Source organism: Fukomys damarensis, unplaced genomic scaffold, assembly GCF_012274545.1.
Source record: "Fukomys damarensis isolate Sample0158 unplaced genomic scaffold, DMR_v1.0_HiC HiC_scaffold_28, whole genome shotgun sequence".
Classification (NCBI taxonomy): Eukaryota; Metazoa; Chordata; class Mammalia; order Rodentia; family Bathyergidae; genus Fukomys; species Fukomys damarensis.
Window position 1 is genome coordinate 2,553,274 of NW_022900940.1, and position 14,698 is coordinate 2,567,971.

Genomic DNA, 14,698 nt, shown 5'->3' on the forward strand with positions numbered 1-14,698 from the left:
TTCTTCCTCTGTGGCCTGCATTACAAATGAACACTAACTCTGGCAAAAATAAGATAAGGAGAATAAACCCAAAAAGAAAGATCTGCCTTATCCCCCAATGCCTCTGTGAGTATCAGTGAAATGTAAGACCCAAACCAGCTTTCAGGGAACATAAGAAGATGCTAGAAAACTGAAGGTTTGCCACCTTGATAAAGAACAACAAAGTGCTCTGCCCAGTGAGCTTTTGCTTTGTTTCTCTTATCTGTTCTCACATAGAACTGGTGAGAGCTTTGGCAAAGTAACTTTAGTCAGTTGGGAAAGTTTGTAAAATTGTTTATCCTGTATTTTTGCTGGAAAATGGAACTGGTTAAATTTAACTAAAACATTAAGTACCACTCAGATATTTTTCTCTTTTCTTAACTATACAAATCCCACCGAAAATGAGATTTTTATGTCTTAATTGTGATACCGAAAATCTTTTATTCTCAGCATGCTTGAGATAGCAAAGTAATTTTCGAGCTGAATGTGATTGTCTCAGACAGTCATGATTCAAATATTTAATCTAAGGGGAAAATTCCCAGAGTGCTTCTCTCATCATTTTTCAGTTCTGTGGAGAATAAAAGCCTCAACTTTATATGATCTGATATTATTTCCATTATTGGTATTACGCTGTGGGCAAATATCCTTCAAGAGGCAAAGTCTCCTTCCCTGTGCTTAGCAAGTTAGACATCACAAAGACCCAATCCAACCTTTATAATATGAGTTGCTGCTACCTTGTAATCTGTGGAGAATTTAATAATAATAATTTCACTTTATACAGTAGAGCCTTTAAGATGTAATAACAGATTCTTCATGCACGCCAAGTATCTTTTTTTTTTTTCCTCTCAAAGCCTTTTTTTGTTCAGAGATCCAATTTCCTATAGGTCAGTTGCTTTAACAGAGTCCTTTCAGTAGCCTGTATGGGGGCAGGAGAGAATCTATAGATTGATTACTTAAGGAATTGGATGAAATAAACTTAGTAAGCCACTTGAGTCACTTTGAGCTTTTGTATTTATTACTTATACAGAAGAAAATGTCATAAGTTAACTCTCTTTCCTAAAATGCTGGCATTTTAATATTTCCCAAATAAATAAATATTCCATCTTAAACAGTTTTTCTGCAAGTGTAGCCTTCAGACCACCTACATATAAAACTTCTGATGAGGTTTAAAATGCAGATTCCTGGGGTGTTTTCCAACCCTACTGAATCAAAGTTTCTAGAGATAGGGATCCATTAATTTACATTTAAAAAAAAAGGAGGCCACGATTGTTATCCACACTATAGACTGAGGCTGAAAGTTCTGTGCTTGGTAGTTTTACTCTCGAATTTTAACCTTACAAATGTTATATGTAATAGTGGTTTGCCAGAATTACAGGTAAAGATAAGGAGGCTGACACTATACCTAATGGTTCTCAAACTGTGTGCCAGGGAAAAACAATGATCTCACAGAAGCCTACATTTCCCAGAAGACTCACTGATACTCAGCATCTGTTGGACAGTGAGCCAACTACTAGTTTAAGATAAGTTACTTTTCAAATTCCATATCTTTGTGCTTTTTGCCACATGTTTTTATGATGTTTTTAGCAGATGATGTCATCAGCATATTTTGCAACACAAAAATAAATGTGGAACAAAAATTAAACTGCTGCTGTCTGATCTGTTTCCGTTAAGAAGTTGTGTCACAACATTTTATTAGATAGGTAGATAGATAGAGAAATATATATATTTTTGGGGTGATACTGGGAATTGAATTCAGGGCCTTTGTACTGAGCTATGTCCTCAGCCCTTTTTATTTTTATTTTGAGACAGGGTCTCATGAAGTTGCCCACTTTGGCCTAGAGCTTGTGATCCTAATGTCTAAGTTTCCTGAGCTGTATATTTTAATGATATATTTACATTTTTATTTTATTTGTTAATATTTTATATATTTATATTATGAATATATATAATGTGACATGTTTTATAATATTTTATGTTTCTGATTATATGATATTTTTTAAATGGCTGACAAATTATTCACATATAAATATCTAGTAAGGTGATTGAACTAACTACTCAAGAAATGGGGGGCAGGGGATTTAGCTCAGTGGTTCCGCCACCTGCCTGGCAGGCTCAAGGACCTGAGTTCGATCCCTGGTATCAAAAAAACAAACAAACAAAAAAGGAAAATTAAGTATTGTTTGGGCCTCATTTACACTTATGTGCCATATAATCTTTATGAAGTTTGGGGACACATGGTCAAAGTTATACATTTATGGAAGTAAATCATGAGCTCAAATCTATCTGCCTCTAAATGCCTTCCTTTCAATGGTGCTTTTTAGATCACTGTCTCATCAAGGAATCCTAGAGGAAAAGTACATGTGTGCACCAGCTGTGATGTGAAATATTTTTCAGGACTGATTCATTAGCATTGGAGTTAATTATTCTTGTTCCACTAAGCTGATCAGAATGAACTGGGTAACGAGGAGTCTAGATTCTAGCGCTGACTTTGCTTATCTCTGTGTGGTTTGTGCTGGGATACTTCTGGGTTTTAGTTGAGCTTTACCCAGTTAGTAACAGAAGGAGAGGGTAGTTAAACATGTCTATAGAGACTTCGGCTGCTAGGCACTGTGCTGTTTTTGCATCATTATTTAATTTTCAAGTATCCCATTTCATGGATACAGAGAGGTAAAGGTAACACAGACCAACCAACACCAGGACTTGTGCTTTTAGTCCCTGACTGCAAGTGATAAATAAATTGATTTAAATTCCTTGACAGATGAGAAAATAAAAAAGTATCATATCCAGTCTAATAAATGCCAGCCTTTGCTAACAGCCTTTGCTAACATCCAAGGCCTAGAATATAGCATTATTTTGGACCAGACCCACTATTAATCTCTGGAAACTTCCTGCTTTCTGCTAAACCCTCTACAGAATTGTCATCAAGGCAGAAGGCCCCAGCGGACTGGGACAAAGTGAGCACCAGGACTAGATACAATCTCTGCCTGGTCCAGGCAACGAGGCCCAGAAGTCAGACTCCTAGAAGAGGACTGGGCAGTCCCCACTGTTGTGCATGTGTCCCACTGGCCCATGGCTCATCCATCACTGTTGCCCCTACTTCTCTGCTAAGATCCAGCTTCCAAAGATAGCCATGAATATAGAAAGAGAGCTGCTCTTTTACACAGGAAAATCCTCTGACTCAAGGAAAATAGAAAAGGGATTAACCACACTCGGAGTATGAGAAGCCAAGGAAAAACGTGAGCAATCCACAATCCGTTGATAAGAACAGTGAAGTGACATTTCAGTTGACAAGGAGACCCAGGAGAGCGCATTCCAGTATCTCATTAATGCAGACAGATGCCATCTCATTCAAGCTTTTGCTCCTGCCTGGAAAAAATAATCTTACAGCTAAAAGTAAAAAATAGACCTTCAATAAAAGTGTTGTGTTCACAAACTGTAATGCTGAATTTTGTTTTTTAAATGAGGATTCTGGAAAATCAGACGTATGCTGTTGTAAATTTATATTACATTTTTAGGGGGTGAAAGGAAAGTGTGAATCAGAAGATATAGAGGATATTTCCTCATGGATTGTGCGCTAGCTGGGGTACAACAAAAAGATTGACCAGAAAAAAAAAAGCAGGTTGTTACATTATATGCCTGGCTCTACCAGCCAATTGCAATGCTGCTTAGGAATTTTCTAGAAGGATTAGACGGCTATTTAGCCAGTGTTCTTTGTATACTGTTTCCTTGGAATCTCAACCAACAGCATGTGAATTAGATCTGTTGAACTGAGAAGATAAAACATGGAGAATCATTGGAGGAATGGGCCATCCACCCAGATGGAAGGAGGTTTGTTATGTTAATATCTGGCAGAGAATGCTGTTTACCTGATATTTTCCTTCCCTGTGTCCCAAATCATAAATCCACAGTCACAAAGGGAGCTACCAGCTCAAGTATCTTTTCCATGCAAGTCCTAGAATAGTCCTTTAACTCAATATCCCTATGAAGATAACAGAAGGGTTGATTGAATATGCTTGCTAACATTTTCTGAGCCTCTTGTTTGACTTTTGTTGTACATACAGTTTGATTTATGTTAACTAATTTAAATGCCAAAGCAGCCTTGGGGATTTCAACACACAAAGTAGCTTGCATATATTTGTATTTCCTGACCAGAGTTGGTCCATAGTCTTAAATAATGCTTCCCAATTTCTTTCCCTCTCATGAGATGAGTTTTTTGTTTGTTGGTAGTACTGGGGACTGAACTCAGGGCCTTCACACAAAGCTATATATCCCCACCTCTTTTTTTATTTTAAGACAGGGTCTTACTAAGACACTAAGTTGCCCTGATGAGCTGGAACTTGCAATCCACTTGCCTCAACTTCCCATAATGCTGGGATTAAAGGCAGGCATCACCACTTCTGGAAAAAACACAGTTAGCATGCTGGGATAAAGACAGGCAACTGGCAAAATTGGAGGGTTGATGAAATGAGTGAGAATCAGGGTTCAAAATGTGCATTATGCACTTTTAAGTACCCCTGAGCTTTCTGCTAGAGGACTAGTTCTCTTCCTTGCCTGGGGTAGTTTCTTTACACCCGTCCTGTCTCTTCCCACTGTGTTAGAGAATGCTGCTCTTATCTCCTGGTACCTGGCTTTGGGCTGTCTGCTTCTGGAGTCATGGTTACTATTATACATTATATTTCTCTTAACTCTTCTCCAGTTTTTGAAGGAAGTATTATTTCCACTGTGGAGTTTTTATTATAAAAGTTTTTCTTCACTTTAACATGCTCTTCAAATACTAGTTGTCTAATTTCCATTTAATAGCCTTGAATAATGCCACAACACCTATGTACATCCTCTTCCTGTTCTCTCTGGATGTACTGAGACTATGCACTCTCCAGAATTTCTTTTTCACTAAATATGGTTTAAAAGACTCTTTAAAAAAATTTAGTAGTATATATTTCTCGTACATAATGATTACATTCATTTTGGGAAATTGGCATACATTGTATCTGGATCATTTTATTCTCCCCTACTTTCTCCTCTCTCTCCTCTTCCAGATCCCCTCCCCATTCCCAAAAAGTCTACCCCCTGTTTCCTACCATATCTCTTTCATTTAGCTCTTTAAATTATCCATATTTGGGTTTCTCCTACAAAAATGAGATATTTAACTCTCTACATCTGATTTTTTTCACTAAACCTTGTGGTCTCAAGATCCATCCTGTTTTCCTAAAAAAATGATACAAATGTACCCTGCTTTATGGCTGAGTAGTACTCCACAGTGTATATACATCACATTTTCTTTATGTTTTCATCTGTTGATGGGCATTTAGTCTGCCATCATTTGCTTATTTTGAATTTTGTGTGTAAGTGTGTTATACTGGGAATTAAACCCAGGTGCTTCCTGCTGAGCTATATTCCCAGCCATGTTGACCATGTTAAATTTTAAGGTAAGCTCTCATTAAGTTATTAAATTCCAAAAAAAATGAAAAAGTTACTAAGTTCCTCAGGCTGAGCTCACACTGCCCACTGAAAAGGTTCACTTTTGGCCTTTCCTTGGAGTTTTATCTGCAACTTAGCCCTGGGAGCAACTCTGAGCAGGACTTTCTCTGGATTGCTCTCCACTTGGAACAACTGACTGTGAGATTTTCAGGTGTAGAGTGAGACAGCTGCTCAAATCTGGAGACCTGTACTCTAGTTCCTGAGGCTGCCATTTACCGAGTGCCTGACGCTGACTCCCCCAAGTGTTTGCTCGCCTGTTCTGAACAGCAGACTCTCTTCAAGGTGTTAGGAAGTGAAAGAGCTATCAGCAGGAGCTTGGACTTCGGACCTCATCCTCTCCCTGTCTGTGTTTCGGGGAGCAAGCAGCTTAACTTCTGTAGACTTGGAATGAGCCCTCTTAAGAATTACAGGAGACAATGTATATAAAGTGCTCTTTGCAGAGCTGAGCATGTAGTCTCTACTAACTAGCATTATTTTTTTTATTTTTGTTTATCATTTTACTTGATGATGATGAATGCATCCTAAATTCCCAGCTGGAATACACATTCAGAAAGAGCACAGATCCAAATTGCATTACCTTCTACTACTGAATTACTTGGGCTTCTTCAAAAACAAAGTATGTTCTGCATTTCATCAGATTCCTATGCTTTCTTGAGCTAGAAATTTGGGGGATAGAGCCCTGTTTGTGAACTCCCTGAGACCTGTTTTTCTAATTTTATTCCTGCACGTGCATTTGAAAGGTTACAAGAAGGAACATTTAGGCTGTAAGACTCAAATAAACCCCACCTCTGAGCTATTATTAGATAAGTTTGCTACTGAAACTCCAATGCATTATGAAGCTTTTTTCATCTTGTTACAGTTCTGAAATGTTTCAGCCTAAGCTCCTTGCTTCCTTCTCTCCCTTCTCCACCCAAAAGATGTCTGAAAGCATTTTTAAAACTCAAAGTGAAATGTAAGAATGAATTACTACAATCCCTTCACAGCTATCGGAATCACGATCCTTCATGAAAAGTAGCATGGTTTGAAACATCACAGTAGAAAGATCAAAGACTCATGTAAAATAAAGGGCTAGGACAAAAGCAATAGTAATGCCTTTTAATAATTTTAAAGCCTAGTTGATAAACATTCAGGAGGACTTTGCTTCTAAAATAAACTGGATTTTCTAAGCTAAAGATAAACAGAATTTTCTAAGTAAAAGACTGATATCAATATGCTTCTTGATTCTTTGCGGGGAGCTGATACATTTTTTTTTCCCTGAAAACTTTTTCAGCATTATTCCCCATGTAGCTAGAAAATTTTGCTAATTTCCCAAAGGCATCATAATATTTGAGCTGCATTTTCCCACAGGGTCTATTATATAGACTTTACTTCTTCTTTGAGGGTTTTTTACAAGTTTTAGAATTTTAATTAGCATTTGGTGTCTGCAAATCTAGTCATTTGTGCCTGCTTTTTAGTATTTTTCCATCAGCAAAGTAATTTCTAATTGTTGAAAATTTTTATGAACTATTGCAGTGCTTAAGGACCTATTTTTTAGGACATGATATTCTGTTAGGAAAAGGCACTACAGAAATAAGTGTGCTGTTTCTGCTTACTCTGTGGAATCATATCTCACCCAGATATGCAAGAGAGTAAAGTGTAATGGCTGTTTGGTTCTTCACTGTAGGATTCTTATTTTTAATAGTTGGTATATGTTTGTGATATGTATTAAGCATAACTTTTGTCTTTGCTTCTGATTATATGGTGGATTTTAGTTATTGATTTGCATGTTGATCTATTCTTGAATCCTTGAGATGAAGTTTACTTGGTCATGGGGTGTGGTCTTCTTGATGATTCATTGCATTCTGTTTGCCAGTATCTTACTGATGATTTTTTTCATCTATGTTCATTAGAGAGATTGTCCTATAATACTCTTTTTGGTTGGATCCCTGTCTGGTTTTGGAATCAGGGACATGATTTTTGAGAGTACTCCTTCCCTTTCAATTGCATTAAAGAGTTTGAGGAGTATTGAGGCTGGATTTTTCTCTGAAATTCTTGTGAAATTCAGCAGTGAATTCAGTCCTGAATAGCTCTCATCAAAAAAAAAAATCAAATAATAAAAAATACTGGCAAGGCTGTGGGGAAAAGGAACATTTCTACATTGTTGGTGGTAATATAAACTTGATTAACCACTGAGGAAATCTGTATGGAGATTCCTCAAAAAGCTAAAACTAGAAATTCCGTTTGATTCAGCTATTCCCCTTCTAGATATTTTCCCCAAATAGTTAAAGTCATCATATTACACTGATATATGCATGCCCATGTTTATAACAACAAGATTTATAATAGCTAAATATTGGAAACAGGCCCATCAACAGATAAAATATGGTATTTATACATAACAGAATACTACTCTGCCATAAAGAAGAATAAACGAGGCATTTGAAGGTAAATGGATGTACTTTGAGGCTAACAATATTAAGTGAAATAAATAAGACATACATGTTTAAATATATTATGACTTCTTCTACATGAGAAACCCCAAAGAGAAATGAAAAGCAAAGTAAAAGGTAGATAATACGAAATGGGAAGATCTTTTTTAAATGGGGAAGGGAGCAAGACGTAAAGGGAAGGGGAAAAGAGGAGGGAAAGGAGATGGAAAAAATAAGAATTGAAGGAAAAATTGGAAAACAGAGCTTTTGAAAACTGGAAAGAGACCAAGAGTTGGAAGGAGCAGGGAGAAATGGGAGGGGTAGAAAATAAAAAGAATTGAATTATATTATATACGTGTACCAGCTCCCTGTGATAAATGTAGTCATTAAGTACTGCAAAAATTTACTAATAAAATTGTAAAAAATAAAATAGCGGAAAAAAAATGCATTCATCTTTGGGAATCAGTGTGTGTACATATCGCATCTGCACAAGTACTTTATGTAGATTTGGGGTTTAAATTTTTTTTTTTGAATTGACATTTTAAAATTTCACACACATACACAAAATTTCTATTAGGGACCATTGAACTTTATCTATAAAGGGACACATAGTAAATATTCTAGACTTAGGAGGCCATAGGTCTCTGTCATAAATAGTTAACTCTGCCATCAAAGGGAGAAAACAGCAATAGGCAAATAAAGGGGTGTGACTGTGTTCCAGAAACCTCTATTTGCCAAAACAGGTCAGGGGTTGGAACTGGCCTCTGGCCTTAGATTCCTCCCCTAATCCAGATCATTGGCTTTTCCTATATGAGGGAGAGGGTAAGAAAGGTTGACCAAAAAATCAGAACTTCTCGGTCCATGTTCCCGTATGACCATAATAGTGCTGAGCTCAAGAACAACTGTTTGTTTCTTTGTTTTTGAGACAGAGTCTCACTCTTTCTTTCCCAGATTGGACTTTAATGGTCAGTCCTCTGGACTCACCTCCCAAATGCTGAGATTATAGGTGCTGTGAAGCATACTTCACAATAGCTTTGTTTTTGTTTGTTGTTTGTTTGTTTGTTTGTTTTGGTATAGGGGATCCAACTCCTGACCTTGTGTTTGTGAGGCAGGTGGTGGCAGCCCTGAGCTAAATCCCAGGCCCCACAACAGTATTTTTTAGGCACTCATGAGCTGTAAAGTTAGTCCCCACTACTCCCTGTGAACTCAGAATTCAGTCTACTGGATTAGTTAGCAATACTTTTCTGGCCTGTGCAGGGTCTAGACTTGATGATTCTAACATAAACTGAACCATGCATATGCAAAGTAATTGATACTCAGTGTATCTGTCTAGACACACGCACACACTCACACACACACTGATTTCCTTAAAACATCTACTGAAAAACTAGCATGGACAAAAGTATGGATAGCAAGACTGCAGTTGTAAAGCAATCAATACACACTCTCAATCAGTGATTAAAATGGCTTCGTTCAATAGAGGCCAGCATTAGAATCTGTGGTGTAAGTCCCTGGCCTAGAAGAGCTGAGAGTTTACCATTCTGCACAGCTTTGGAAAAGCTAGTGTATCCTGAGTATCATGTTCTCCATGTGAGGAGCTAGGTGCTATTCTTATTTGAATACCTAATGCCTGTACTGAGGGTCAAATGACAGGACGAAGTCTCTCGAGGTTTGGTCCCTGGACTGTGGGTAGCAGAGTTACGAGGGGTGGGGAAGAGATACCTTTGTATGAATAGATTATAATCACAGATTCCAACTGCCACCCCAATGCGCGCGCGCGCGCGCACACACACACACACACACACTCTCTCTCTCTCTCTCTCTCTCTCTCTCTCTCTCTCTCTCTCTCTCAGATTTCCTGAATTAGCCTTCCAAGATCTGGCATTTTTTTAAAGGGCCCAAGGTGTTTCTCATACTATGTAAAATTTGCTAAACTTCTCCTATAAGGCAAGTGCAGAACTGTACTTCCTGTTCATTTATTGGATGTAGTTTAAATTTCTTTCTAAAACTAATAAATTTCTTTCTAAAACTAAAAGCAGCAGGATACATCTTCGAGACAGCCAATTACACATAGGAACACTTACTTCACAAGGAATTAAATGTTGACAAGATAAAAGCCTGCTTATCTTGGTCAGAGAGAGCCCCATGCTGAGTCTTCTAATAACTAGCTGTGTGATGTTGGACTAGCCACTCCACCTCTCTGGTCTCAGTATTCAAACCAAAGAGCAGAAATGCGAGGCTGGCTTAAAGACCCCCAAGACCTCTTGTAGTTGAAATACTGACTTTGAAATTCTGAGAAAATGCCTATGCCAGAGTGCATAGAGCTGGCATGGTTTGTTTTAGTGAAGTAGAAGAAAATTGTCCTCTTGTAATAGGTAGCTCACCTGTATTCTAGCAGAGCACGGCCTCCCACATTCGGCTGAACAGGGACATCATACCGGGACCTCATTAAACTCCTGACCCACCAGAGCAACTCAATTTAAATCTCTGGAGGCACCGGTATCACCAGTGCCCTGGTGGGTCCAGCGCGAAGCCAAGGGAGGAACAGCTACACAAGAGCAATGGGAGCTAAAGGAATCTAATGACAAGAGTCACCAGAGTCAGTTAAAAGTGCAGGATCTCCATCCCTGTCCTAAACTTTCCAATCCATCGAGCCTGGGATGGGTCCTGATAATCCATGCTTTTAGTAAACAACCCAGGCATCCACTGGGATCAGATAAACATGGGGAAATTTCATGTGAGACAGCTGCTTAGTGCATCAAGCAGATTCACTCTGGCATAGGGGTTTTGCTCCGATGAGTCCCCACCTGTAGGTGCCTGGTTGGGGAGGGTGTCATTACAAAAGACAGAATAACAAGAGGAAAACAGAAACTTTTCTACATGCAGATTTCTCATACATAGGAGACACCCAAAGAATGAGTAATTCTCAAAGAGGTGGTTGGGGTTCCAGCTTATACAACACGTTCAACAAGAAACAGTAAATTCTGAAAGAAACAAAAAGGAAAATCCGGACTCTGAGCTCTGTAAGAGGCATTGTGGGGAAAGGCCGTGAAGAAATGGCTGGTGAAGGATCCTGAGTATGAGTGTCCATAGGGATTCCCCCGGTATCCTCTCCAGCTTAGCACTGTCTTCTGTCGCTAACCTCCATTCTTCCTGTAGTGGCTGAGTTGGGTAGATACCTTCTGTCTTTGTGAAACTTTGCCCTGTTTTCAGGTACACAGAGGGAGGGCAGGGAGCTCTGCTGCATCTACTTCCTCTTAATTTGTCTTCAGTAAGAGTTTCTGTTTCGGGACCTCACATTTGGTCTCCCCCACTGAAGAAGGAAGGCTAAGAGCATTGAGCAGTAAGATGTTCAGTTAGAACAGGACTGAAAGGCTGAGGATGTAGCTCAGTGGTGTCGTGCCTGCCTGGCAAGTGAGAGGCTCTGAGTTCAATTCCTGGTACTAAATTAAAAGAAAAAAAAAAAAAAGAAGAAGAAGAAGAAGAAGACCGCACAATTACAGAGGTACAGAGGAAGCTGGGGAAGTGAGAGTCTGGAGCAGCTAAGAGATCTAAGAAAAGTCTCCAACCACTTTGTGAGCACAGGTACCAAATGGACAGTGGGAGCTGGCATGGCACAGAAAAGCAGGCACAGGTGTCACTGACAGCAGGAGATGGCAAAGGAAAGCCAGATGAAAACTCTGGAAGGCTGTAGTCCTAGAGTCTGGTGGTGGCCTAGAGACCCTGACAATCACCTAAGTCTGAAGTTGACGAAGACCAGGAAGTGGAATAGTGAGGGCCACCTGGAGTCCCTTCTGTCTCTTAGGCCAGCTACGCAGAGGGTGCATAGCTGCCCTCAGTCTCCCTCGGTCTTCTGTGCTTATCACATCTAATTCAGAGTCCAAAAGCAACGTGGCTAAATTGCCCCAGTAGTAAACCGCCACACTTGGAAAATGCATCTCTGTCCCCCTAAAATTGTGCCCATTCACAACAGAAGTTATTCCATTCTCTGTCCGTGAATTGTTGCCAGAGAGGAAAACGCCCACTCCACAGACTTGTCGCTCTTCTCCTCTGGTTTCGTCCAGGCTCTGAGTTGCCACTCATTCGCCTCCCACGTGCCGCTCACCCAAGTTCCAGTGGACTTTGTTCCATCTTCGGACTAACAGGAAGTCTATAACTTTCCTTTCATTTAGCCTTCTTTAGGTATGAGATCTAAGAGTCGCATTGTGGAAATGGGCTTGCTTGTCTGCTTCTTAGGGAAGGACAGACATAGCCTTCCAGATTTCTCTCTGAATATATTTAGCAAGCTCGAGTGAATGTTTAAACTTTGAAAAATTTATTACAGTGAAAGGCCCATTGCCATTAACCCCCCTCAAAATACTCACCAATACACTTCACACACATTCATCCCATCATCCCTGCTACTCTCCGAAGAAGTCCTGGAGAAGTCTTCTGTCCTGTGTATCTTTGTAATGTGTGATGAAGACGTGGTGACCTCTGCTGCTGCTGAGTGCCGTCCAATAGAAAGGAGGGCTCACAAATGTCACAGGGAATTCTCGTCCATCCGGTTCACTGGACCTGGCACCATGCGATGTCCGGCTCCTGGCTCTACCCCAAAGTCAAGATGACCATGAAAGGTAAACATTTTGAACTGACTCAGGACATGGAGGCAGCCACGACAGTGTAACTAAATACATTTAGACAAGACAACTTTGAGAATTGCTTCAGAGAGTGGCTAGGACAATGGGATGAGTTGTCTGAAGCATGGAAGGGTATTTGGTGGGGTTAATGGCATTGTGTCTTTTACTTCATAATTTTTTTAATTTAAACATTCACTGCATTTGTCAATCACACTTCGCATGTCTTATTAGACATCACAGGGCACCCTCATCCTACCATTTCATGCTCCACTGCACAAACACTGCTTACGGCCACCATGCCATGAGCATTCTAGTAATCATTCTTATTTGATGGTTTCAAAAGATTTTGATGCTTTAAATGGATCAGGAGTTTCTGAACTAGTTTTATGGATAGGCACATTGTTTCATATTCATAACCACTATTTTCTGCATAATCTGGCTTTTCACGCCGCAGTGGCCTTGAGGAAGGAGGGAACAACAGAAGAAAACTCTAAATACTCAGGTAAAGGCAATGAAGAGAAGAATCCAGCCCTTAATGGAGAGCAGAGGAGGGGGTCCGAGGGGAAGGAAGAAGTAGCCTCAGCATCCTATCAACAGTGAGGTCGCAGGAGAGTACAATCATGTGATGTCTTCCCACTGTGATGAAGGGCACCAGGAAAAGCCAGAAGGCGTGCTTTATTCTAGCAGGGACTGAGAGAGAGAATGCTCTGTCACAACTCTAGAATTAATCAGCCCTGGCCCAAGAAATAACAAGTGGAGTATTTAGACACAATTTTGTAATTGATTCATACAACTTTAACAAAATGTTTTTGATCTCCAGGCACCAGCTTTCTCATCATTAGATGTGGTATTTGGACTGGATCAGAACATGAGTAGACTGTGGGCTACAGATATACTAACTGATCTGTGAGGTTTGGCCATAGGGTCCTTTCTCCTTCCCTAATTCCCTCCCTCCCTTCCTTCTTTCTTTCCTGCTTTGATAGCACTGGGTATTAAACCAGAGCTACTCTACCACTGAGCTACATCCCTGACACATTCTCTTACTCTCTCACTCTCTCCCTGTGCTCTCATTTGAGATTTGCCCAGGATGGACTTAAACTTGCAATCCTCCCACTTCAGCCTCCCTCAGTGTTAGTATTATAGGTATACATCACTGATCTGACTTTTTAAAAACTTTTAAACTAAACTTCATATTTCATTTGCAATATTTCCTTTTACCATCCCAATATCCAATGTGGTATTCAATAGTACTTTTAGAACAGAGTGATATATCAATTTGAATCAATTTTCAGTCTTTTAAAAGTATAGTAGTTTATATAAAAGACATAGATTTCATACTTCCCTTGAAAATATGGATACTCTGGTGGCAGACTCCCTGTCTTCTCATGTATGCTGGGTGAGCTAGCACAGAATTGTTCCCGCCCCATCAGACGCAGCATGTGCCTTTCACTTTGCCTTAGTCTCCCCTACTCCCCGTAGCGCCCCAGGCAATGGGGCAAGTGACAGACACTGCCATTACTTAGTATCTCTGTCACGTCTAGTGATGCAGGCAAGGGGAATCGGAGCATTGACTACACTGATACTACTGTGAAAAATGAGGAATCAAAAGGCAGCTTGGAAGGGCTGTATATTCCCAGAAAAAATGAGCAAGAACCAATTGAAGAAAATAAAAATGGTATATTTAAATAACCAACCCACTTTGGTCCTTTCTGTGATTTTTGTGGGCCTGCGGGCATCTAGGGTTGAAATTCCTAGGCAAGAACCTGTTTTCCTGTTCCTATCACCGTGGGTATCTGATACATGCTGTTTGCTCGCCATATCAGGGCTCCTCAGGATGCATAAGGGTCTGGTAGACTGGGTCTATGAGATTCTCTCTTGAAGTTCTTACTGAGTGTGGAACCTCTGAACCCCTAACCCCTGGCTGATGTGATGCCACTTGGGGTTTTCTTTGACTCTGGTCTTTGGCAATCGGAATGGAGAACAATTATGCAAATAGGCTTCAAGTTCAAACTACTGATTTCAAATTCTGACTTCACACCTTCAGAGGAGCATGACTATTGTCCAGCCCTTAACCTCCATCTGTCTTAGTTTCATTTTCATGAAGTTGGCCATGGACACTGGGTTACTATGGTAAGTACATGAGATGATAAGCGGGAAGCCTGTAGACTAAGTGGC

At 39.9% G+C, this 14,698-nt stretch overlaps 1 protein-coding gene and 1 long non-coding RNA gene across 5 annotated transcripts in view; one reads left to right on the forward strand and one right to left on the reverse strand.

Annotated features, from left to right (window-relative positions):
- LOC104850927 overlaps window positions 1-12,436 on the reverse strand; it is an 80,158-nt gene extending 67,722 nt beyond the window's left edge. For both annotated transcript variants that reach the window (XR_777098.2, XR_002024838.1), the window contains exon 1: window positions 12,269-12,436. This is a non-coding gene — a long non-coding RNA (uncharacterized LOC104850927). The remainder of the gene's footprint in view (window positions 1-12,268) is intronic.
- Window positions 1-14,698, forward strand: part of Tafa1 (TAFA chemokine like family member 1) — a 475,053-nt gene that overhangs the window by 318,786 nt on the left and 141,569 nt on the right. The gene's annotated exons all lie outside the window — the stretch shown is intronic.